At 37.3% G+C, this 26,386-nt stretch overlaps 1 protein-coding gene across 1 annotated transcript in view; it reads right to left on the bottom strand.

The window, feature by feature from the left end:
• Window positions 1–26,386, bottom strand: part of TMEM132D (transmembrane protein 132D) — a 932,744-nt gene that overhangs the window by 125,801 nt on the left and 780,557 nt on the right. The window lies entirely within an intron of this gene.

The following is a 26,386-nucleotide window of genomic DNA, read 5'->3' as shown; positions in this document are numbered from 1 at the left end:
CAAAAATTGACCATATATTAGGACGTAAAAACCTCAAACTCAAATGCAGTAAGGCAGAAATAGTAAATGCATCCTTTTCAGACCATGATGCAATGAAAATTACATTCAACAAAACCAGGGGAAAGTAGACCAAAAAAAATTGGAAACTAAATAATCTCATACTAAAGAATGATTGGGTGAAACAGCAAATCATAGACATAATTAATAACTTCACCCAAGAAAACGACAATAATGAGACATCATACCAAAATGTATGGGATGCAGCCAAAGCGGTAATAAGGGGAAATTTCATATCTCTAGAGGCCTATTTGCATAAAATAGAGAAAGAGAAGGTCAATGAATTGGGCTTGCAACTAAAAATGCTAGAAAAGGAATAAATTAAAAACCCCCAGTCAAACACTAAACTTGAAATTCTAAAAATAAAAGGAGAGATCAATAAAATTGAAAGTAAAAAAAAAAACTATTGAATTAATTAATAAAACTAAGAGTTGGTTCTATAAAAAAACAACAAAATAGACAAACCCTTAGTAAATCTGATTAAAAAAAGGAACGAGGAAAATCTTAAATGAAGGTGAACTATTTGCATTTTTGTTTTTCTTCTCGGGTTATTTTTACCTTCTGAATCCAATTCTCCCTGTGCAACAAGAGAACTGTTCGGTTCTGCAAACAGATATTGTATCTAGGATATACTGTTATCTAGGGGAGGGGATGGAGGAAGGGAGGGGAAAAATCAGAACAGAAGTGAGTGCAAGGGATAATGTTGTAAAAAAATTACCTTGGCATGGGTTCTGTCAATAAAAAGATATTATAAAAATAAATAAATAAATAAATGTTACTGACTGACTTATTTATGAACCAATTCAATTCAGAAAATCTTTCTGGATGCCTCTAATTATCACCTGACTTCTCAGGATCCCCGAGTCAGTAGATAAACCCTGTCAGAGTAGATCACTTTGGTCTATCTAAAATGATTTCACATTAATTAATCTTGAACCATCTCATGTAAGCTTCTCTCAAACCCTCTCATATTAGGTCACCTAGAACCATATCCATCATGTACCTAGAACTATTTAGTGTTAATTTATCTAAAGCCATCTTGTGTTAGCTGCTCCTGCCTCAGTTTTCTTAACTATAAAATGGGATAATAATAGCATGTACTAACAAAATCACCATGAGAATAGATGGAGAATATATTTATAAAGAATGCTTAGCACATATGCCTCGTACATATTATGTACTATGTTTATATTTATTACCTCCCCTTTTAAAAACAGTGGGATTTTTATGCCTTTTGTTTATACAACAAAGTTGTAGAATATCTTCTTCGCTTTGCTATTCTATTACTTTTACAATCAAATCCTCCCTCCCTACTCCCTTGTAATATCACCACCAGCAACAATAGGTTAGAAAAAACAGAATTCAATGTCCTTATATGAAAAGGTATACAACTTTCTGATCTACTAGTTCCCCACGTCTCTGTGGCAATAAGGATGGTATATGACATTATCTTTTCTCATTGGTCCTTCCTGATTTTTCTACTCTCTTTTTTTGTTGTTCAGTCATCTTCAGTTGTATTTGACTCTTTGTGAGCCTATGTGGGGTTTTCTTGGCAAAAACAAAACAAAACAACAACAACAACAACAACAAAAACTGGAGTGGTTTGCCATTTAAGTGAGGAAGACAAAGTTAAAACTTTACCCACCATGACATGTTTAGTGTCTGGAGTCAGATTTGAACTCCGAAAAAGGAGTCGTTGACTCCTGGTGCTCAGTGTTCTATGACGCCACCTAGGGGTCCCCTTTATTTTCGTGATCTAAGATCTAAGATCAAAGATAACCTTGTAGTCATTGTGCAGTCATTGCTTATTTCATTTTTTATTAGATAATACAAATCTAATCAAGTTTCTTTGAATTCTCCATATTTGTCATCTCTCATGATCCAATCATAGTAACATTCCTGCAGCACAATTTTTTTTTCTCAATTGATGGGAATCCAGTTTGTTCCTGATCCTGTGACATAATGTTGTTTGTAATCTCACATTATTTCCTTTTACTGTATCCACATTAGTTCCTTTTAAATGTTCCATTTACTGAAAATAATGTTTACACATTATTTCCTAATGCATGCAATACATATTGCATGGCATAAAATGTTTACTAGCTGTGTGACCCTGGCCAAGTCATTTAATCTCTGTTTGCTTCAGTTTCACCTGTAAAATGGGGCCAATAATAGCATAACTTTTAATTGTAAGCATGGAAGAAGGATATTTATAAGAAGTGCTTAGTACAGCACCTGGTCCATATAATCACATGCTTATTCCCTTCCCCTCCTCTGTAAGTTTCTTTTTAATTGAAATTAACTTGAAATATTTTGGGAAAATACTATTTGAGATGCCAGGAGACCCCAGTGGGCTGCCAAAGCAGGAGTGGGAGTTGCTGTGATAATCTGTTCTGGCTCCCAGAGGTGAATGTTTCCTGGGAAGGTAATGGCCTGCTGGTCCCAAGGGTAGCCTCAGTCTCTTGAGTTTTAATTATATATAGTTCTCTGACAAATTTGCTGATCAAACTTTGGGTCAGCCAGCTTAGTTCAGCCAACCAAACTGTCATTTAGTCAGGAAGAATAATGATTAGTTACAGAGAAGCAGGATAAATGCCTGCAATCTATTTACATCAGCCTTCATGTGTTAGCTGGGAAAAGAGCTAATTTGTATTAAAGGGAAAAAAAACTGTGCATCTTACTTTTCCATACATGTTTTTTTTTAAAGCATACATTAAATGCCTACTATGTATCAGGCATTTTAATACAAGATGCAAAAACAATTAGGAAGTGATCCCTGCCCCCAAGAAACTTCCATTCTGTCAAGGGAGACAGCATAGTTACAGATATCTCATCAGTCAAGAAGTGTTTACTGTATCTAGGAGATATTAGACCAGCTTCGCCCTCCCAATATCCTCTTCTTTTTCTCCTCCCCCAATAAAATAGAATTCATGCCCTCAAGAAGCTTATATTCTATCAAGGGAAACAGCATATATATAGAGAGAACAAGAAGCACTTATTTGGCCAGCCTCCCCTTTCAAACCCCTCCCATAAAATAGTTGTCTTCAAAAAGCTGATTTGTTTCTCTTGGACTCCTTCAAAGCACACTTTAGTTTCCACTTCCTACATGATGTTTCTCCTGATAAGCACTGCCTCCCTCTTGAGATTATTTGCAATATTTATTCTTTATACATTTACTTATCTAGGTGCATTGGAGCATGGATTTTTGCTAGAAGGGTCCTTCCATCTTTGGTTCAACCTTCTCATTTATAGCCAAAGAAACTCTAATCCAGAGAGAAACGAGCTGCTCTTGCCTTTAAGGCTAGGTGATAAATTAGATAGGGTGCTCGACCTGAAACGAGGAAGGCCTGAGTTCTAATTCAACTTTAGACAACTCTAAGCTATGATTTTCGGAGAACATTATTTAATTTCTGTTTACCTTAGTTTCCCATCTATAAAATGGGATAATAATACCTCCTAACTCCAAGGATTAAATGAGATAATATTTATAAAGTCTTTTGCAAACCTTAAAGCACTATATAAATGCTAGCTATTGATATTGCTTAATGACATGTAGGTGAAAGAGGATGTAAGCAAAAATCCAAATCTAGTCTTTTCTGTGTTGTTCAGCCACTTCAATTGTATCTGACTGTTAATGACCCATTTGGGGTCATTTCTTGGCAAGGATACTGGAGTGTTTTGCCATGTCCTTCTCCAGCTCATTTTATAAATGGGGAAATTGAGGCAAACTTGCCCAGGGTCACACAGCTAGGAAGTGACTAAGGCCAGATTTGAATACAGGAAATTAAATCTTCTTAATCCCAGATCTAGCACTCTGTGCATCATGGCACCATCTAGTTGTCATGTCGATTTAGAGCTCTAAGCGACTGTAGTGATAATGATCGTTTAGTTCAAACTATTCATTTTAAATTTGAAAAAAAAAAAAACTGAGGCCCATGGATAAGTGACTTCCTCAGTGTCTTAGGGGGTAATTAATGAGTTCTAGTACTTACATAAAAAACAACTAACTAATCCCCATGCATCTTGCTCCTTTTTTTATCCTATAAAGAAGAGGAAGACTCCTTCTGGTTAATCTGTCACTCACCTTAGCTCATCTCCAGTTTCTAATAATATTTGAATTACTTCTCTTCCAAAGGGGCACGGGTGTGTGTGCGTATTTGCCAATCATACATCACGATATTCAATTTTGCATCCTGAGCCCCTGGGCTTTGTTGTGCTGGGTCCTTCCTGACACAGCAGAAACTGCCAGTAATCAGCTTTGCTGTAGGGTGACAGTGAAGTGACAGGCCTGGAACTGAGCATCCCAGGTGTGAGGGAGGGAGCCTGTGATTAGCTTGTGAGCCCACCACAGGCCCCCTGGGACACATTTCTCAGGCACTGTCCAAATCTGAGCTGTTAGGAGGAAAACATCAGGCAGTTAATGCATTTATCTCATAACTCAGTTTGGGCATGCGACTGTCTAGCGTTCTGGCTGGGGAAATGCAAGAATGGCTAATAGAAAGTCTCCCTCATTGCATAAAATCCCCTGACTCATAAAAGGTCTCATGCAGAAGATAGTCCTTATTCAAAAGCTTTCAATGACTCCCTATTACCTTGAAGGAAAATACAAACCCTTAGGGTAGAATTTAAGGCCTTATATAATCTGGTTCTAGTTTACATTTTTAGTCATTTCATTTGATTTTCTTTCATGCATGAAGTGCCTGACACACAGTAATTACTTAATAAATACTCTCTGTCTTTCTTCTCCCTACCTTCTCTCCTTACTCCCTTTCTTTGTTTCTTTCACTTTCTCTCCCCTCACTTTCTCTTTTTTCTTTCTCCTCTCTCTTTTTCTCTCTCTCTGTCTCTTTATGTTTCTGTCTCTCTGTCTCTGTCTCTTTCTCTGTTTCTATATCTTTCTTTCTCTACCTCTCTGTCTCTATGTCTTTCTCTCTGTTTCTCTCCTGTTTTCTCTCTCTTCCTCTCTGTTTCTGTCTCTAGTATAAAAAGGTTATTATAAAGGCTAATATTTCTAAGACTCCCTCCATCCCTTTGACTTCTCTAATAAATCATTCTCACAATAAATCCCTAAATATTCAGACCACAGTATTGTCATTCTTCTAGGCTCTCCTAGGTCTACCAGGAAAGAACTTTGGTTTGAAGCCTTTGAGTCCTAGTTTAGAAAGGGGAGAATGTTTCTGAAATCAGATAGTCAATTATTTCTTGAACACCTGTGATATACCAAGACACACAAGTATTTGAGGCTTTTAAGGGCATAGTTTTATAAATAATTAGAGAGTCATAGTCTAGTGGAAAGAATGCTGGATTTGGGATAGTTCAAATCCTTTCTCTGCCATTTTCTGATCATATGACCTTGGAGATGTCTTTGAATCTAGATTTCCCCACTTTAAAATTGGATTAAAATGCTTCCCTCATTTTTCTCATGCAACTGTCATTAGTAGATCTATTTGGAAACCCCAAAATTTTCTAAAAAGACATGGTACTGCATAAACTCTGCCTAAAACACTTAGGAATCTGGTCAAAAAATCATTGATCCTAAATCCATTTAAGCAGTGGGAAAAAATCCAAATTTGGAGTCAAAAGACATGGTTTCAGTTCTTTCTTGACTACAGCTTACATGAGCTTGGGCAAGACAGTTTACTTCCTGGGTTTCATTTCTCTCATCTTTAAGATAAGATAATTAGAGAAAGTGATCTCTAAGGTCCCTTCTCAGTTTCAAAAATATGATCCTATGATCCAAGGATAGCTTTAAATTTCCTGAGTGGAAAACAGCACCTTCACTGTAGACAGGAGAATAACAATTTTGTGAGGCCATTGTCCCCTCACTTGTCTCTGGCCCTAAGAAACACTTGTCACTGAAGTGACCAGTAGAGGAAAGAAAGGTCATTATAGTTGAGACAATTTGGAGAAAGCATTTGGAATGGGGAGGAGGCAATTGGGATGTTGGGGTCTCAACATCATGCTAGATGAGGAATACTTGAGATAACTGGGGACATTTAGCCTAGAGAAGAGGACATTTTCTGGGAAAGATGATTTCTGTCATTGAGTGCCTCAAGGACTGTGTGGAGAAATAGAGAACCTTGTTGAGTTTAGAAGTTTAGAAGTTCTAAAGTTTAGAAATAGGAGCCATGGCTAGAAGACTCAGAGTATGAAATTTAAGCTTGATGAAAAGGAAAGCTTTCCCACACTGGGACTGGGGGCAAGTAGGTCCTACAGTGGTTAGAGCATCAACTCTGGAATCAGGAGGACTTGAATTCAAATCTGTATTTAGGAGCTTACTATGTGACCCTGGACACCTAACCCTAACCAAAACAAAATAAACAACAACAACAACAACAACAACAACAAAACAACAATAACAACAACGACAACAACAAAAATAAGTCAAATGGACTTCTTTGGCAATAATGAGGTTCCCCTCATTAGAGATCTTTAAACTGAAACTGGATGACCATTTACTCAATGCCCTTCTAGCAAATCCTGCTCAACAATGAAGAGGCATAAATTCAGAGCATTGCTCAAGCTCACCATGTCTAATTTGATGGAGCTTTCTAAAGCACACTGCTCACAGAGAAACCTGCTTAATTTTCATATTTATTAAAGTAGACAGTGTTGGAGGAGAAGAATGGCAGATTTTTTCTAATATGTGCTGTTGTCAGTAACACCCCAGAAACAGGAATTGCTGGAGGTCATAGTAAAATATCCCAACCCAAAGAACCTCTGTCTACCTCTAAAGCATTAGGGACAGGAAATTCCCTTGCTTCTCTGGATCTTGATAAGGGGCAAGCACAACAAATCTAGTAATGATAATGAAAGAATCCTTACGTATTTGTAAGCAGTAAAAATTGAGCCTTTTTAATGAAGGACAGACCTTTCCTCTATAATGGGCAGGAAAAGAGAAGGCCAATAAAAAAGCTAGGAAACCCTTCTAAAGTGGACATTTGGGTCTAATCTACTTACAGAAATGATGAAGGGGCTGGCTTAGAAGCTGTCTCATTAAAAGAAATAAGATTCTATGGGTGAATCATCTTCTGTCCCCTCATTCTTATTTCTTTATATAGATGCTCTCCATCTGCCTTTGTCTTATCTTGAATTTACCTCTTCTTCCTTTTCTCTTCCCCTCATTTCTTCTTCTTCTCCCATTACTTTATTATTATTGCTGTCTCTTATTCTTCATCTTTTTCTTCTCTCTCCTCATCACATATGTCTCTTTTCTCTTCCCTTTCTCCTTCCCTTTCTCCTTTTATCTTCATTCCTTTTCTTATATTCTTCCTCTCCTTTCTACTTTTCTTTTCCTTCTCTCCTTCTTCCCCCTCTTCTTCCATTCTTCTCTTCTTATCCTAACCCCTTTTCTTCCTCCCCTCTCATTTCTTTTCTTTTCTCCTCTCCTCTCTTCTCCTTTCCATTGCAATCTGCTCAACAATGAAGAGGCTCTCTATGTGGAAACAAGCTCACAGATCTGAATCTCTAGTCTTGGGTTTCTTACCAAATTCTCAAGCTTACCATACTCAAACTAAGGTTAGTCTTTTTTTTTTCTTTCTTTTCTTTTTTTTTTTTTTTGGCTGAGGCAATCAGGAATCACATTTGGAAAAAAGATTTTGGGTAGGCTATTGCTTTGAGCAAAGATGGGCGCTACAGCTTTTTCAAGGTGGTCATTGATACTAAAAGGACAAATTAGTGATTACTACATCTAATCAATAAGCAACAAATGGTGCCCAGTTCCCTCTCTAGTAAAACACTATTTGTTCTTTTTTAAGGCAACTAACCTTTATGTAAAGGACAGTGTTGTCTCCTAGAAGAAATTGTTTTGTTGCAGTTCTTGACATCCAAATCGTCATGACTTATTTGAGATTTTCTTGGCAAAGATACTGATTTCTCTTTTTTTTTTTTTCTGTAGCTAGGAAGTATTAAGTATCTGAGGCCAGATTTGAACTCAGGTCCTCCTGACTTCAGGGCTGGTGCTCTATCCAGTGTACCACCTAGCTGCCTCCATTTTTCCTCTTAAACTTGGTCCTCTTAATGACTCCATCCTTTCTTTCTCTGGCACCATCATTCATTTTATTTTCCCATGATCAAAAACTTGGGCCATCTTGGATTCTTCTCTCACCCCAGTTCTAATATCCACCACCTCTCATGTCATACCAGCATTTGACACTGGCAAAGAACTGCCCAGTGTAGAGTGCTCACATCAAGGAAGGTGTCGTGCTCTATGAGCAAAGGAGAATTGAAATAACTCAAAAGGAACATGAGATGTACAAAGCTAGAGAATCCCTCCCAAATGTTTATGTGGCCTATTTGTGCCCAACCATTATCTGAGCTCATATTGGTCTGATCCGCAACAACTGGCTACTCTACAACGTGGGTCTAACATAGTGATGCCATTTTGTGCTCTTCAAGAATGAAGGATAGCAATCAATCAAACATCCACTCAGCAAATTTTGATACTATCTACACAATCTACCCATTTGTCTCCTCTCCTTTGCATTTCTATTCTCCTAGTGCTGCATCTTATTGCTACTTGCCTGAGCTATAGACATAGTTTTTAATGTTTTTCGAAGTCCTCTCTTTTCCTATTTCAGTTCATTTTTGCATGGCTGATAGACTAATCTTCCTTATACATAGATGGTGGCTATCTCCTTTCTCTGCCTAAAGGCTTTTGATGGCTCTTTAACTAGAGTTTAAGCTCCAACCATCCAAGGCTCTCAACAGCTTTGGGACACCATAACTTTCTAGTGCTCTTCTCCATGTAGGCCATGATTTGATGACTAAATATTCTTTAATGTCTTCTGTATCTTTTTTAACCTCCCAATCTTTGTTCACATGATTTTCTAGTCCTTGAATGTCCTTATTGACTGTTTATTGACTTCCTATCCCTCTTTTCAAGTCCAATGCAAAGGCGAAATCTTCCATCCACCAGCTTTTCCCAATGTCCCCAAACTTACTATGATCTGATACTGTGCTTTTCTTCTACATCCTTATACATTTATCAAGTATTATCTTGTATTACATTTAGGTAGCCAGGCATCCTATCTTTCTACTAGGATGTTAAACTTTATAAAGGTCATGAACCATGGAACAATTACTTGATCATGTGCCATCTCCCCACTAAGCTCCATGAGGATATAGGCTATGTATTATTAAAGCTTTATATTTCTTCTAGAGCCCCCTTGTAGAGAAGTAAATAGGACACTGACTCTGGAGTCAGGAAGACCTCAGTTCAAGTTTGAGCTCAGAAACTTACTAGTTGTAGGACCTAGCAAGTCCACGTAATCCTATTTGCATCAGTTTCCTCATCTGTAAAATGAGCTATACAAAAAAAAGAGAAATCCCTCCAGTATCTTTGCCAAGAAGATCTCAAATAAGTCATGACGATTTGGATGTCAAGAACTGCAACAAAATTTCTTCTAGGAGACAATACTGTCCTTTACATAAAGGTTAGTTGCCTTAAAAAAGAACAAATAGTGTTTTACTAGAGAGGGAACTGGGCACCATTTGTTGCTTATTGATTAGATGTAGTAATCACTAATTTGTCCTTTTAGTATTAATGACCACCTTGAAAAAGCTGTAGCATCCATCTTTGCTCAAAGCAATGGCCTACCCAGAATCTTTTTCCAAATGTGATTCCTGATAAAATACAAACCTCTTCATTCATCAAGTGTTGGCACTTGTTGTTAGTTTGGGCCCATTACCAAGAACCCCAGATGAACTCTAGAAGAATGAACACATCAATATTTCATAGAATTTTAGAATCCTGGAGAGGGCCTAAAGAGCTCTAAATCATTGGCATGTTATCATAAACACATGTATTTTAAGGGCCACCTCGGTGTGGAAGTAATTATCTGGAGGTTCCAAAATCACACGTTGAGGATGATTTTTTTTCTTTCTTCTCATTACAATATTCACCTCCCAGGGTTGTTGTGTGCATCAAAGCAGTTGTCAGATGTAAAAGCACTTTACAAATGTTAAAGTGCTATATACAAATTATATATATATATATTATTATTTACTTTGTACAAATTATTATTGTTACTTTTTAATATTTGAAGGATCATATTACTAAACTAAACAGAGATAATGGTTCCTCTATGACTTTGTAGATGGATTTCAGGATTTTAAGAAGCATAAAAAAAATTCATCACTCTATAGTCAAACCCTGATGATCGGATGATATCTAGACAGCTCATCATTGGCTGCATCTGAATCTTTTTTAAACCACTGAATCTCAGATTTGGAAGAAATCTCAGTGATTATCTTGCCCAATACCTTTTATAACAAACCTCCAAGCAATCATCCAGATCTTTCTTTAAAGATCTCTAAAACAGAGAAATGCCTTATAAAGTTTTCTCTGGAAATCAAGTCTGAATAGATGGCTTTACAGATAACCTCTGGGGCTCAGTCAGATCCTTTTTCCATATTACAATGTTTTCAATTCTTGAAGAAGTCTTGAAGAAGAAGTACATCAAGTACTGCTCATGTTTTCTCTTCTCTGGGCTAAACATCCCCAGTTCCTTTGCCCAGTCCTCATGAGTTCAGTTTCTCCACTCTCTCAGCTGCCTTATTTTGGATGACTTAAAGCTTATTACTTCCTTCCTTCACTACTTTGTCCAGAACAGAATGCAATACTACAAATGTATCAGACTATGGTGGGGTTAACACTTCATTATTTTAAGAAACTTTACCTTTCTTATTTCAGTCCAGTCATATTACTTTGCTTGGCTACCATTTAATCAATCAGTCAATAAGTCAATCAGTAATATTTATTACTTTCTTAGGTGTAGGGGAAACATACAATGAATCAAACAGTCCCTACTCTCAAGATCACATTTTATCAAGGAGAGAAGTATATATCCATCCATCCAACAATATAAACACAATGCACAATACATATCTGTTACATATACATATGTATACATATACATAAAACCATAACTAATCCAGAAATAAGCAGTTATTTATTTTGGAGCTATGAACTATACTAGAGAACAAATATAAAGAATGAAGTGATCCCTACTCTCCAAGATATTATATTCTATTTATTGACTTCTATTTAAGTTATGAGTTGTTTTTCAGTTGGATCTGACTCTTCACAATCCCATTTGTTTTTTGTTTGTTTGTTTGTTTGTTTTGGCAAAGATATTGGAATGGTTTGCCATTTCTTTCTCCAGCTCATTTTAAAGAAGAGAAAACTGAAATAGGAGTAAGTGACTTCCTTAGGGTCACAGTACTAATTAAGTATCTGAAGCCAGATTTTAACTCATGAAAATAAGTCTTCCTGACTCCTGTTCTGGCATTCTATCCCCTGTACCATCTAACTGCCCCCACAGTTGAGATTATAGTTCACTAAAATTCTGATTCTTTCTTTGCACATAAAAGTAAATAAAGCCCCAAATAGTTACTATTTCAATTCTTTCTATTAGAGAGCGGGCATGCATGTGTATTTGGATATGCTGAAATTGTTCATCATCTGTCTTATCAACAGGGAATCTTTCATGCAGATTTGTCCTAAGGAAAAAACAAATGAAACCATTGAGACAGTTCTAGTGTATTTGGGGGGAGTGGGGTGGGGAGGCTTGCCAGGTTGATTGGATTTAAGGAATTAAAATCTGATTTGGGGCTTGCCCTGTGACAATTATCCAGCCTCTGCAGTATCAGGTAGAAAGGTTCCCATTAATACTTCTCAGACCAAGACAAGTTGGATCTGCTAAGTCCTGTGTATTCTCTGCTATTAGAGCATGAAGCTAGCACTCTATCAGCCTGAGGCACAGTCTTCCCGAAAAGGATACAACTTTGATCTGGTGTCTGAGGCCGTTTGCAGCTACCTGGAGCCTCCCAAATGCCTGACAATCATCTGTCTGTTAGTTTCCAGGACTGAACATGCTCCCTGACTTCATGCTGTTTTTCTTATCATTTTTTTTTCTTTTGTAAAATCATCTTTGGTTTGATAATAAGGAAATATGATGGGTTGTACACTAGGGAGGAAACAAGGGAGTGGTAGGGTTCTTACTCAAGTACAAGAGGCTACACATGCCTGATTGAAGCCACAGTTAAGGAGCACATTATAAAGAACAGAATGGAAGCCTCTTGAGGACAGCCATTGTTTCTATATTTGACTTTGAATCTCTCATATCCAGCATAGTTCCATTTTTTTTCCTATTTTGGTTCAGATCTGTGATTTGAATGTATACATGAAAATCTTGGTGTTGGAACTACTTTAACATTGCAAATCAGTCATGTATACTGTAAATGCTTAAGGGAATCTAAATCACAAGGTAGTGCTAGAAACATGGAAATCAGTGGAGATGGGAGAATAATTTTAATTATTGCTTATAGTCATGTCCTTTTATGTATATCCTTTTGTAATTTCTCTGGAATAGAACAAAGACTGTCCTATAATGGATAAAGACTATCCTTGAATACCAATATGGATGTTGAGAACCCCACTATCCACATTTGTGAAAATCCAAATTAAAGCTATCTTCTGATTTTTTTGAGAACATATGATGTGGGCAGGGATGTACTGGAGCCAACTCAACCAAGCTTGGGAGCTTGTTGATAAATTGTCATCGTGATCATTTACATTGCAGAAATTAGTGAAATATTACAAATTGAGGTTTGTTCCACTATTTTGTTTATTGTCTTCAGAAAGTCTTAATGACACAGATTAAACTAGAAAGGTTGCCATACCTACATTTTATTCTCCTTGAAGTTGCTGTTCAGTCATTTCAACAGTGTCCTACTCTTCATGATCTGATTTGGGGTTTTCTTGGCAGAGATACTGATATTTTGCCATTTCCTTCTCCAGCTCATTTTACAGATGAAGAACTGGAGACAGGTGTAATGATTTGCTAGTATTTGAGAGCAGAATGGAATTTAGGAAGATGAATCTTCCTGTCTCCATGTATGACACTCTATCCACCATGTTACCTAGCTGATCAGTTTTCCTGGAGAGCAGATTGTTAAACATTTTACCGGCATATTATTAGGTGGGAACAATATGAACAGAATGATTCTTTGTTTAGCCTCCAAGATTGTTCCCATTCTTAGTGAGTCCAAAACATGGGGTATTGAGACATGGGTTTCATTGAAAAGGCAACCCTTACAATATCCACACTGCTCTAGTTGGTGTTTTTTGGCCCCGCTCCTTGCCTATTTACTCGTTTTTTTTCTGCTCCTTGCTCAATAGGAGTCATGCTTTTTTGCGTGGGGGCTAAACCTCAGTTCACTTGTTATTTAACAGCTAGTTATGCAAAGTAAATATTTCCTTTTTGTACCACTACATACTCAGAACTGTCTTAAAATGATGTCTATGATGTCCTTCTTTTAAAACTTTACATTACCCACTAAACTTCAATTACTAACCCCATCTGGGCTCCTTCCAGATACTACATCTTTCCTCTTTCCTGCAGAGTCGTGTTTTCTTGCCATTTACTGAAAATAAGAGGATCATTGATGTTAAAACAAGGTGCTTTCGAGGGGCTAATATGCCCTAGATCATTTTGTATGAACTATTTTCCCACTTCAACTGAAAAATGAAAGATGTTATACATTAAAGTAATTGGGACTTGATGTGACTTTAAAACTATCTTGCTGTACTTAGCATGGTTTGGGCTTTTAAAAATTGCTCCAAGAAAGCAGGTTTTCCTTATGCATGATATTCTCTCCCTGATACTAAGTAAGGTCCTTTTGGAAAATATATTAACTTTGAGGATTTTAGGATATAATTTATGGAGAAATTGCTTCCAAGTATATTTCACTGGGGATGTGTGTCATTTTGTTTTAGGGTTCAACTTTTGTGCCATTCACAGAGATTTTCATTTCCCCCCAAATGTCAGCTGTTAACACTGTAATTGGAAGTGCAAGGGCACATAGGGAGCTGTATTACTAGAGTAATTATGATCTAGAGAAGGGGGTACTTAGGGAAGAAGAGTAACTATTTTTTCCTGTTGGAGAATTAGGTTGTCTGCAAACTTGGTCTCTTTGGGAACATTTGTTTCCTTGCAGAGGTAAAATCAGATCCATGAATGCCTCCTGTGTATTCAAAGGGTGTGAATGTGTAGACTGAATCTCCAGGGAAGCTTTCCTAGTATAAGGCTGGCTGACTGGTGCTTCCTCTGGTTAGTGGATCCAGTAGAAGTAGTTAGGAAAGAAGGTTTTTGTGGGTGTGTTCTGTGTCATGGCTAAGTCTGGTACTTTCCTCTGGAGGGATTGGGGTGGAGACTACCCTGTTTAATAATGATTTGGAGCATATTTTCATATGTCTATAAATAGTTTCAGTTTCTTCGTCTGAGAATTGTCTGTTCATATCCTTTGATCATTTAGCAATTGGAGAATGATTTGATTTCTTATAAATTAGAGTCAATTCTCTATATATTTTGGAAATGAGGCCTTTATCAGAACTTTGATTGTAAAAATGTTTTCCCAGTTTATTGTTTTCTTTCTAATCTTGTCTGCATTTGTTTTGTTTGTACAAAAACTTTTCAATTTGATATAATCAAAATTTTCTATTTTGCAGTCAATAGTGATCTCTAGTTCTTTTTTGGTCATAAATTCCTCCCTCTTCCACAGGTCTGAGAGGTAAACTATCCTATGCTCTTCCAATTTATTTATAATCTCATTCTTTATGCCTAGGTCATGAACCCATTTTGACCTGATCTTGGTGTACAGTGTTAAGTGTGGGTCAATGCCTAGTTTCTGCCATGCTAATTTCCAATTTTCCCAGCAATTTTTGTCAAATAATGCATTCTTATCCCAGAAACTGGGGTCTTTGGGTTTGTCAAACACTATATTATTAAAGTTATTGGCTGTTTTGTCCTTGGAACCTAACCTATTCCATTGATCAACTAGTCTATTTCTTAGCCAATACCAGATGGTTTTAGTAACTGCTGCTTTATAATATAATTTTAGATCTGGTACAGCTAGGCCACCTTCATTTGATTTTTTTTTTCATTAATTCCCTTGAAATTCTTGACCTTTTGTTTTTCCATATGAACTTTGTTGTTATTTTTTCTAGTTCATCAAAGTAGTTTTTTGGGAGTCTGATTGGTATAGTACTAAATAAATAGATTAGTTTAGGTAGTATTGTCATCTTTATTATATTTGCTCACCCAATCCAAGAGCATTTAAATTTTTTCCAATTGGTTAGATCAGATTTAATTTGTGTGGAAAGTGTTTTGTAGTTTTGCTCATAAAGTTTCTGATTTTCCCTTGGCAGATAGATTCCTAAATATTTTATACAATCAGTAGTTACTTTAAATGGAATTTCTTTTTGTAACTCTAACTGTTGGGTTTTGTGAGTGATATATAAGAATGCTGATGACTTATTAAGACAACTCTGAGATACCACTACACACCTGTCAGATTGGTTAGAGTGACAGGGAAAGATAATGCAGAATGTTGGAGAGGATGTGGGAAAACAGGGACACTGATACATTGTTGGTGGAATTGTGAACACATCCAGCCATTCTGGAGAGCAATTTGGAACTATGCTCAAAAAGTTATCAAACTGTGCATACCCTTTGATCCAGCAGTGTCACTACTGGGCTTATACCCCAAAGAGATACTAAAGAAAGGAAAGGGACTTGTATGTGCCAAAATGTTTGTGGCAGCCCTGTTTGTAGTGGCTAGAAGCTGGAAAATGAATGGATGCCCATCAATTAGAGAATGGTTGGGTAAATTGTGGTATATGAACATTATGGAATATTATTGTTCTGTAAGAAATGACCAGCGGGATAAATACAGAGAGGACTGGCAAAACTTACATGAACTGATGCTAAGTGAAATGAGCAGAACCAGGAGATCATTATATACCTCAACAACGACACTGTTTGAGGATGTATTCAGATGGAAGTGGATCTCTTTGAGAAAGAGAGCTAATTCAGTTTCAATTGATCAAAGATGGACAGAAGCAGCTACACCCAAAGAAAGAACACTGGGAAATGAATATAAACTGCTTGCATTTTTGTTTTTCTTCCCGGGTTATTTCTACCTTCTGAATCCAATTCTCCCTGTGCAACAAGAAAACTGTTCGATTCTGCACACATATATTGTATCTAGGATATACTGTAACCTATTCAACATGTAAAGGATTGCTTGCCATCTGGGGGAAGGGGTGGAGGGGGGGAGGGCAAAAATCGGAACAGAAGTGAATGCAAGGGATAATGCTGTAAAAAATTACCCCGGTATGAGTTCTATCAATAAAAAGTTATTTAAAAAAAAGAGAGAGACTATCCTGTTGAGAGTTAGGTTTGTGATTAGAAGAAACAGCCCAGTGTTTAACTCTGCTTTTCACCCTAAGGGTATTTTTGTGGTAACAATATGTGTTTTCCAACCCAACAAAGCAGGATTTTTAACTATAAAGTCCCATTTTTTTTTTTTTTGGCTAGTAAGGTTCACCCCTGTGTTCTTTATTCGAAATTGACATAATCTGTTCTGGTCTTAGTGGATGCCTTAATAATAAACTCAGCCGGGCCTCTAATCATTCATGTTGAACTGATTTGGCTGCAGTCCTGGTGGAGGGTTTATGGCTAAAGTGCTTGTTTGTCTGTGTTGCTTTCATGGTGTTGGATTTTTATGAATTTGAGTGCTTATTCACTTGAAAGACTGACAATAAAGAACCTTTGGATATTTGGGGACTGTTTCTCTATGTATGGCTCTTTGTCTCTGTTTTTGTCTCTTTGTTTCTTTGTCTGTCTCTGTCTCTCTGTCTCTTTCTCCTTTTCTCTCTCCAATGTTTCTGCCTCTCTTCTCTCTCTCTCCTCTCTCTCTCCCTCCCTCCCCCTTCTCTCTCTCTCTCTCTCTCTCTCTCTCTCTCTCTGTTTTTCTCTTTCTGTCTCTCTCTCTCTCCCCTGCCTTTTCCCCTATTTCTGCCTGTCTTCTTCCCTTCCCCTCTCTGTGTCTTTCTGTTCCTTACTTCCTTTCTGTCTCTTTCACTGTGTCTGTCTTCTTCCCTCCCCTTATGTGTTTCTCTCCTTTCTTTCTCTGTCTCTCTGTCTCTGTCTGTCTCTTACCTGGATTTGCACAGAAACAAATCAAGGCCTCAAGCTTCCTTTCCATCTATATGTCTGCTCAGTTTGTTGCGCCTCTTTTCTCTGTCTTATGAGCAAAGTTGTTTCTCACAGGACTGGGGGACCCTGAGGGGAGTGCTGTGGGAGGCTTCTTTAGCCAAGCCTGTGTCATAAGTCCAGCAGACCAGATGGAATGGAGAATAAAGACTTCCTTTGGGGCTCAAAGTTGGGAATAGCATGGTCTTAATCATAAGATTATGATTTAATATTCAAAGGGACCTCAAAGATCATTTATTACAATGCTCTAACTTTACAGATAGGAAAGCAGAATAACACAAGTAGTCAATGGAAGAGCTGAATTTGAACCCAATCTTGACTCTGAATCTAACATTTTTCCTACTGCACCATGATGCCTCTCATGATTTTAAAGTTCAGCCGGTACAATCCCTTCATTTTATAAAATGAGGAAATAGGTTCAAAGGTGGGAAGAAGAGAACAAGTCTATATTAATCTCTTTCTATGTGTCAAGTACTATGCTAAGCAATTTATACATATCATCTCACTTATTCCTTATGATAATTCTATTTTATTCATTCATTTTTCAGTTGTGATCCCATGTAGGGTTCAGTTGGCAAGATACCTGAGTAGTTTGCCATTTCTTTCTCCAGCTCATTTTATGAATGAGGAAACAGAGGCAAATAGGTTTATGTGACTTGCCCAGGGTCACAGAGCTACATTGTTTGAGGTCAAGTTTGAAGATGGGAAGATGAGTCTTCCTGATTCTAAACCCAGCATTCCATCACTGTGCCATTTAGCTGCCCAACAGTCATATGAAGAAAGGGTCGTTAATATTCCTACTTTAGTTTCCTCTTTGGATCCCCAGCACATAGGTGGGTTTCACAGCCCAGGTTGTAGTCATTTCAGGATGAATTTGAACTCAAATCTTCCTGACTCCAGATCCTGCCTTTTAAGCAATGCACCATCTAGCTATCTAAAGTAACTTCGCTAAGGTCTCAGAGGTAGTGAGTAGATGAGTTAGAATGGAAGCCTGGAACTTTGACTCCAGGTCCAGTATTCTGAAATGTTTCAGGCTTAACCTTTAGCCCTATATTGTACCAGTAAATTAAAAAAAAAATTCCTTATTAATTTCAACTCCATTTTTATCAGAGAACAGGGAGTATCACAATAGGAACAAGCTCCAGGCTGGGTACTAATTAGCTACCTCTATCTTCATTAATGAGATTTCCTGATATAAAGAGAGATCTGAATCACAGCAGGTACATTTTCAATGCAATATTCAGGTCTGTAGTTGGGTGACTCATATTAGTGCCAATGGAAGCCTTGACCCCAAATTCTCATGCAAAATGCTAACATCTTAGCTTTGGGCTTAAAAGAAAAAAGATCATAGCTTTTGCCAATTATAGGCCTTCTGCTTATAATACACAGCTTACTCTTTCACTGCCTCAGAACTTGGATGGAGTTTTTAAAAATAATCACACGTGAGGTATTCATCTTATATAGTAATACCTTTTTCTGGGACTAATACAATAACCTCTTAATAAATTTTCCTACTTCCAGTTTTTCACTTCTCCAATCTATTCTCCATGCAGATGTCAAACTGATACTTCCAAAACATAAATTAGACCAAAGCGTCTTAAACTGGGTCGCAACCCTATATGAGGTCACATAACTGAATGTAGAGGCTTATTATCTATACATTTGTATATCTATTTTATATACTTACCTATCCATGGTCATATAAAAATTTCTCAGGTAAACAAGTTTAAGAAGCCCTGGGTTAGACTGTACTACTCTACTAATCAAAAATCTTCAGTGGATCCTTATTGCCATTAAATTAAAATACAATCTCCTCTGTCTAACATTTAAAATTCTTCACAATTTGCCTTACAAATTCCCCTCCCCTTTAAGATCATTTTTCATGTTACTTCAGTAATGTAATCCAATGACCACTTATTAAATGATTGCTTTGAGTAAGGTGCTATGCTAGGTTCTGGGGAACCAAAGAACATGCGTCCCTATGGAATTTAATATCTATTAGTATGTACAGCATGTAAATAGAACCAAGCCTATGGTAATTTGAGGCACCAGGAAGTACTAATAAATAAAGATATCAGGAAAAGCTTCTGACAGGAAGTAGTACCTGAGTTGGATCTTTAAAGAATCCAGATTTTCTTAAAAATGGGCCTGAAGAACGGCATTCCAGGCATTGGGGACACACATTGCAAAGGCCCAGAGGTAGGAGATAAATGCTAAGTTTGAGAAACTTCTCTTCCTGTATTGTTTATTCTAGTAAGATTAGTTACTAATTATTTTCTGTATGTGACCTTTCATCTTTCACCTTTATGCCTTCGCAAAGTGGTCAATCAACTGAAGAACTTTTGTTTCTCACAGAACACACTGATCTCTCCAGTTTTTACTGCTCTATTTCCTTTTCAATTTCTTTATATTGCTTCAATTATTTTATATTACATGTAGTATTCATCATTCCCTCAGACCTCCTTGCCTAATTCACAATAATTCCCAGCAGAATATAAATTTCTTGAGGGCAAAAACCAAATCTTTTTTCCCTCCTTCCTCCCTTCCTCCTTTCCTCCCTCTCACTCTCCCTCCTTTCCTCCCTTCCTCTTTCCCTCCCTCCTTTCTTTCTCCTTCCTTTCCTTCCTGCCTCCCTCCTTCCTTCCTCTTCCTCAGAAAATAATACAATATATTGTACATAGTAGGTACTCAATAAATATTTGTTAAATTGAACTATTCTTGAATTACACCTTGATACATCAACATTCAATGCTTTCTCCTCTTATGTAACATGTTTCTTCCATCAAAGTCTGATTAAGAAATGGTGTGCCATAGATGCACTGAGTGAGCCACTTAACCATTATGAACCTCAATTTCCCCATCTGTAAAATGGGGAGAGCCACTGTAAGATATACTGTATGTCAACTGTGTTAAAAACTTTAGCACAATATCTATAATACATATACTTATTATTATGATGATACATCATCATGATGTGGAGACAACTCTGGTTTCTCCAAGACTATGTCAGAGGAATCCAAGCTCTGCAAGTTCCTACCAAAGTAAAAAGACTGTGGATAGTTGCAGAGGTGGTAGTAGAGCCAACATGGCAAAGAAAAATCAGCAATTTTTCTGAGCTCTTCTAAAGAACTTTCAAAAAGCAAGTCAAACCAAATTATGAGTGGGACAACCAATAAAAAGTCTCAATAACTCATTTTTTTTTGAGTCCAGGGTAACTTAGGAGGACAGAAAGAAAGGTCTGTAGGCACTGGGGTAAGAGATGGTTCCTTCATCAGAAGCAACATTGCTGTGAACCTCGGAAGTAGCATCATCAGGGATAGTAACATTGGAAAAGAACACACGCTGCCCAGGGTTGGTAAGATAGTGGATCTCTATGCTGGTTATAAGATTGAACACTATTTGGCACCTCTATAGCCCAGAACTCAATTTCAGGTTACAGTTTCAATCTGGAGAGGGTACTTGCAGTTTCAAGGAAGCAGGGGACCTATTGTTGTAAGGACCAGAGCACAGACAAGAAGGGAAAAGAGCAGACAAAATGCCAAATCATACCACCTTGGAAACTATGAATATTTATAGGTCCTTAGACCTAGATGTGAAAAGAGCAGGACATAAAAGGCTGAAACTTACATTAGTCACTCCCTTGTCCCACGGGTGAGCAGAGAACAGCTCTAACTTAAAACATACAGTCAAGAAATAAGCTGGGAAAATGAACAAACAACAATTAAATAAGTGACCATTAAAAGCTACTACGGTGACGAGGAAGAACAGGGTACAAACTTAGAAGACGACAATGATATGAAAACACTTGTAAGCAAAGACTCAATGGAGAAAAAGAAACAAAGGTCCAGTGATAAAATGTATACTTATTATTGCTAAGTCCATAATATATAGAGGTCTGGAGCTGCAGAATAGCAAGACTTGAGTTCAAATATGGCCTCAAATACTTCTTAACTGTGTGACCCTTGCATGTCACTCACTTTTGTTTGCTTTATTTTCCTCAACTGTAAAATGGGGATAATAATAGCAGCTACCTTGTAAGGTTGTGATGGGAATAAAATGGAATCATATTTGTAAAGTGCTCTTCAAATCTTGAAGTACTATATAAATATTAGTCGTTATTGATAGCAAAGTGTTGCAATCGATAGAGAGCTAGACTTGGAAATGAAGAAGACCTGAGTTCAAATCCAATCTCAGACACTACCTAGGACTGTCACCCTAAAGACAGTTAGGCTCTTTCTGCCTCAACTTCCTCACCTGTAAAATGTGGATAATATAAGGAAATAGTAAATAAAAATTGCTTTATAAACCTTAAAGTACTACATAAATACAATTATTATTTTATGATTACTACTACTATTTTTCTAAGGACCAGCTTTGCTGAATTCAGAGACTCAGTACTAGATTGCCTGTAGTATGAGGAATTTTTTAGCACACAATGGCTCTCAAAGTTACAACTCCTAGCAGAGGAGTTTCCACACCAAAGAAATCCCAGATTCTTGAATCATTTGCGTTTATAATATAGTTGCTATGCCCTAAAGATAGCTAGTGGTAACACCTGTTTTCTATGAAATAAGGGTGGATATGGAAGGCCTTTTTCTTTGAAGCCAGTTGGAACTTCCCAGGCAATATGGCTACAATCTGGGCAACTAAAATAATCTTTTCTCTGTTTCTCTTACCTTTAGGGAATCACCAAATTTAAGAATTGCAAGCAATCTTAGGGGCTACATAGTATAACTCCTATATGAAGTGAATCTCTAGTGGAACACACCTAGAAAGGAGTTATCTGGTTTCTTCTTGAAGACCTTCAAGGAGGGGATCCAATCACCTCTTAAAATAGCCCATTAGGGATAAATTTGCCCCTCTACAGCTTATACCCATTGCTCCTGGTTGTACCCTGTTAGGCCAAGCAGAATAAGGCTAATCCTCTTATGCCACAGTCTCCTTGAACTGTTCTATCTCAGTTTCCCTGCACTAGTTTCCCTAATTGTCCTGACTGAGTTTCCCTGAATTGGTTTACCTCAGTTTCCTTAATTGTTCTGCCTCAATCCCCTTAGTTGTAAAACTGAGGGCCATTTGCTCTAAGGTTATAAATTGTCAATGTGAGACTCAAGATGAGGGGGAGATCAGACTTCCTGGCTCCTAACTCCTTCTGCCCTCAAGAATTTATGGCCCTATCCTCCTCTAAAATATTCCAAAAGAAAGGATTATTCCAGATACCTCATTGACATCTTTACTTTTGTTTATTCAGACATCCTGACTCTGGCTTCTAGTAAGAATTTATAGCCTCCCCCCATCCTGACAGAACCAAATGGTTCTGAAAACTTCCTACTCTTTTCTTTCTTTGTTTCAAAGTCATATAAAAAGACTTGGGTTTCTCACATTCGTCTCTGGATACTTTGAGATGAGAATCCTGTCCAGTCAATTATACTCTACAATTAATAAAATATTAAAAACTCTTTAATCTCTATCTTGCCTCAGTTTCTCTGGCATTATAATCCCTCCTCCACTGAATATCTCTTGAGATACTTGAGATACTATTCCACCTTAGTCAGTCCCTCCTTTTCCAGCCTCCTTATGTGTTTTTTTTTTATTTCAATTGTAGCAATATTCTCTTATAAAGGTCATTTCTCAAATATAAAGGGAAGTGAGACAAATTTGTAAAAATAAAATAAAACAAAATAAAATAAATAACAACCATTTCCAAGTTAAAAAAAATTCAATTGTAAACTCCTTGAGGGCAAAGACTATCTTTCTTTATATTAATTGTATCTCCTGTACTTAGCACAGTTCCTGATATATAGTGGGTACTCAATACATGTTTATTGAATTGGACTGTAAGTAGAAGTGCTGGGAATTGAATTTAGTAACCACGACTCCAAGTTGGGTGTTCTTTTGCACCATACCATGAGATCATAGATCATAGATTATAACCCCCTGATACCCCATTCAGCATTATTTCTCCTGTTTTATGCTGATTTTCAGTTAAACAAGGACACAGGATGGGCCTGGCAACTGTATTCCTTGGCCTTGGAATTAGAAAAACCCAGTTTTAGAGTTGGAAAGAGACCTGAGGGAAAAGAAGGAAAAGAACCAGGATCTCATTTTCCAGGGCTTGTCTTCCAAATTTAATAGCACTTGTTGTAAACCTCTTTCAGATGCTGAAGCTGAGCCAGATTCATCATTTCACTTGATCTTTCAGGGAAGGTGTTTTCCCTTCACCCACCCATTGGTCTCCAGCTGTATAAAGTTTATTGTATAGTCTCTTGATGAAGGAAACTCAAAGGACTGTCCTTTAATCTATTCCCCGTGTTAATTTATTTTGGATTATTTTTGCATTTGATCCCAAATGAGAAAGAAACGGCTGGCAGGAAGAATAAATACATTTTTATGAAGGGCTGGAACTGGTCCTCAATTGGCATCATTGGCTCACATAGAACTCTGTGGGTTGGTAAAAGATGGGAAAAAAAGATTTTTTCCTTTATTAAGCTGACATGAATTATAAAGCAAAGCTGTAAATAACTATGTTCTTTTTTAAGGTGTACTGAGAAGGGTGTCCATATCTGGACATATGATTTTTTTTTACTATCCCAACTAATGCCAAATGGAAACTCATCTGCAACTTAAGATTGTTGAGGCTTGCTTGGTTCCTGAGAGGCTGAAGGGATCTGAGAATCAGTCACTTGGAGCAGAAAATGACTTAAGAGCCATTTATTGTGATTTATTTTACAATGAGCAGATGCAGATTCAGAGAGGTCAGATATCTTGCTTGGGTCCACCCAGTCAGTTATACTAGAACCCAGGGCTTGTTAGCCCAAAGCCAGCCCCCCAGCTACTACTTTAATGCTACCTCTAAAATAAGCTTCCATGATCCTGATCTTTAGACCATATTTTGGATAGTACTTTGAGATACAAAACCATGGTATAGAAAAGTAATAGCAGCCATTGCAATTATACTCCTAATTTATTTTATAGGGACCTCCCCAGGATCTCAGGGTGAAGGGAGTCAGAGGTCATCCAGTCAAAATTGTACCTGATTAAGAATAATTTCCACATTTCCAATATGTAGCCATACAAAAGTTTTCCTATAACCTTCCAATGAGGACTAATCTCCCATATTTTGGGATAATGGGAAGGAAGGATGGATAAAAAGGGAGGGAGGGAAGAAAGGATAGAAGGAAGGAAGGAAAAAGAAAAAGGGAGGGAGGGAAGGAAGGAAAGAAGGAAGGAAAAGTTGAAGGAAGAGAGGGAGGAGGGAGTGAGAAAGAAAAGGAAGGAAGAAAGGAAGGAAAGCAAGGAAGAAGGAAAGATTGAAGAAGGGGAAAGGGGAAGGAAGGAGGGCGGAAGGGAGAATGATAGGGAAAAGGGAGGAAAGAAAGAATGAAAAAAAGAAGGAAGAATATTAAAAAAAGAGGAAGAAAGGAAGTTAGGAGGTAAAGGAAAGGAAAAAGGAAGAAAACAAAAATTTTCTAAACACCCATGATGTGCCAGGCACAGTGCTAAGTACTTTACAAATATTATCTTATTTGATCCTTATAACAACACTTTGAGGTAGGTGCCATTATTATAGCTATTTTGAAGTTGAGGAAATTGAGGCAGAGGTTAACTGATTTGTCTAGGATCATACAGCCAGTATCTAAAGCCATATTGAACTTAGGTCTTCTTGACTCCAGGACTAAGGCCCTATCCATTGAGTTACCTACCATAGGCATTTTCATTATTATCAACATTTTTGTCATATCGAACCTACATCAGGCTTTTCATAATATCCCTATATTGCTTCTATTGTGCCCCAAGAATCAAACAGGACAAGTTTATTCCTTTTTCAATATTTGCATATTTAAAGATAACTATTTCCTCCTTAAGTTTTCTTTAGGTTGATCATCCTTATGTCATTCAGCCAGTCCTTGTGTGGCATGAACTTGTGACTATTCCCATAATGTTCTGCCTTCTTTGATTACTCTTCAGCTTCTCATTGTTTATTCTGAAATGTCATACTCAGAACTGAACACAGAAGGTGAATTATACTAGGGGTTTCACTGCCTTATTCCTGGACTCTGTGTTTTGCTTTTTGTAACCTAAGTTTTCATTAGCTTTCTAGGCTGCCATCTCACACCAATGACTTAAAATGTTATCATTCTAATAACTCTACCCTTACCCCCCGGTAAACCCCTGAAGTCACATGGTGAGGGTATTAATGTTGTGGATAATATTTTTGTTTCTGTGAATATAAGAATATATTTCCAAGTCAAGGATATCTCAGTTTTTCACTAGGTGAGAAACTTCCTTAGGTGTGAGAAAAATTATTGGACTGGCTGAGAGACTGGACCATACTCTCTGAACTACATAAAATCAGGGAGCTAGTTGTAATTCAATCAATCAATAAATATCAAGTGCCTACTATGAGGTAGGACTTCATAAGTGCTGAGGAAACAAAAGAGGCAAAAGATAGTCCTCACTCTCAAGAAACTTACAATCTAATGGAAAAATACAATGTACAAAGAAAGATATACAAAGCAAGCTATATGCAAGATAACTAGGAAAAAAATATAAGAGGGAAGGCACTAGAATTAAATGAGGATTTAAATTGGAGACTCAACTGAATATCAAGCCAAAAGAGCATTTTAGCCAACCCCTTGAGAAGGAATTATTTGTAGGAGAGAAGAGGAACTCTTATTCCCACCCTTGAGCAGAAAAAGACTTTATGAACTTCATAAGTAAAGAGGATTTGGGATTTCCCATTTTCCCATCACTATCCTAGTTGAATCCTTGGAACAGTTTATGATAATGTCTGCATCAGGAGCCAAGGGCTATCTGGCAAGGTAAGGAAAGCAGATTCAACAAAAATCCCAGCAGGAAGGAGAAAAGCTAAACTATAATTAAGCAGAACGTCTTGAGGAATCCAACAAAATGACATTCAAGATCTCTGAGTTAGCCCTTTACAACATGTGTTTTTGAAAACTGACAACTTTCTTCTTCACTTTGCAAGTACTAGTGGGAGAATGTGTCATAGACTTTGGGGGGATGTTTATATCAATTATGCTAAGTGCATTAAATACAACTTCCTTTTTCTAAAAGTTAACTAAGTCTGACTGACTAAATGATATCCTGTGATAAACTATAATAGGAAACATACCAGTTGAGGTTCTTGAGAATTAGAAAATCATCCTCACTTCAGTCCCTCAAGGGTATCCCTGGACTTTGAAGGGACAAGTAGCCAACCTCTGGGCACTCAGCATGTCAGTTGGAGTTTCAGATAAAGATTTTATAGG

This window comes from Antechinus flavipes, chromosome 1, assembly GCF_016432865.1.
Source record: "Antechinus flavipes isolate AdamAnt ecotype Samford, QLD, Australia chromosome 1, AdamAnt_v2, whole genome shotgun sequence".
Taxonomy (NCBI): domain Eukaryota; kingdom Metazoa; phylum Chordata; class Mammalia; order Dasyuromorphia; family Dasyuridae; genus Antechinus; species Antechinus flavipes.
Note: the sequence above shows the minus strand (reverse complement) of the source record. Positions and strands in the feature narration are given on the sequence as shown.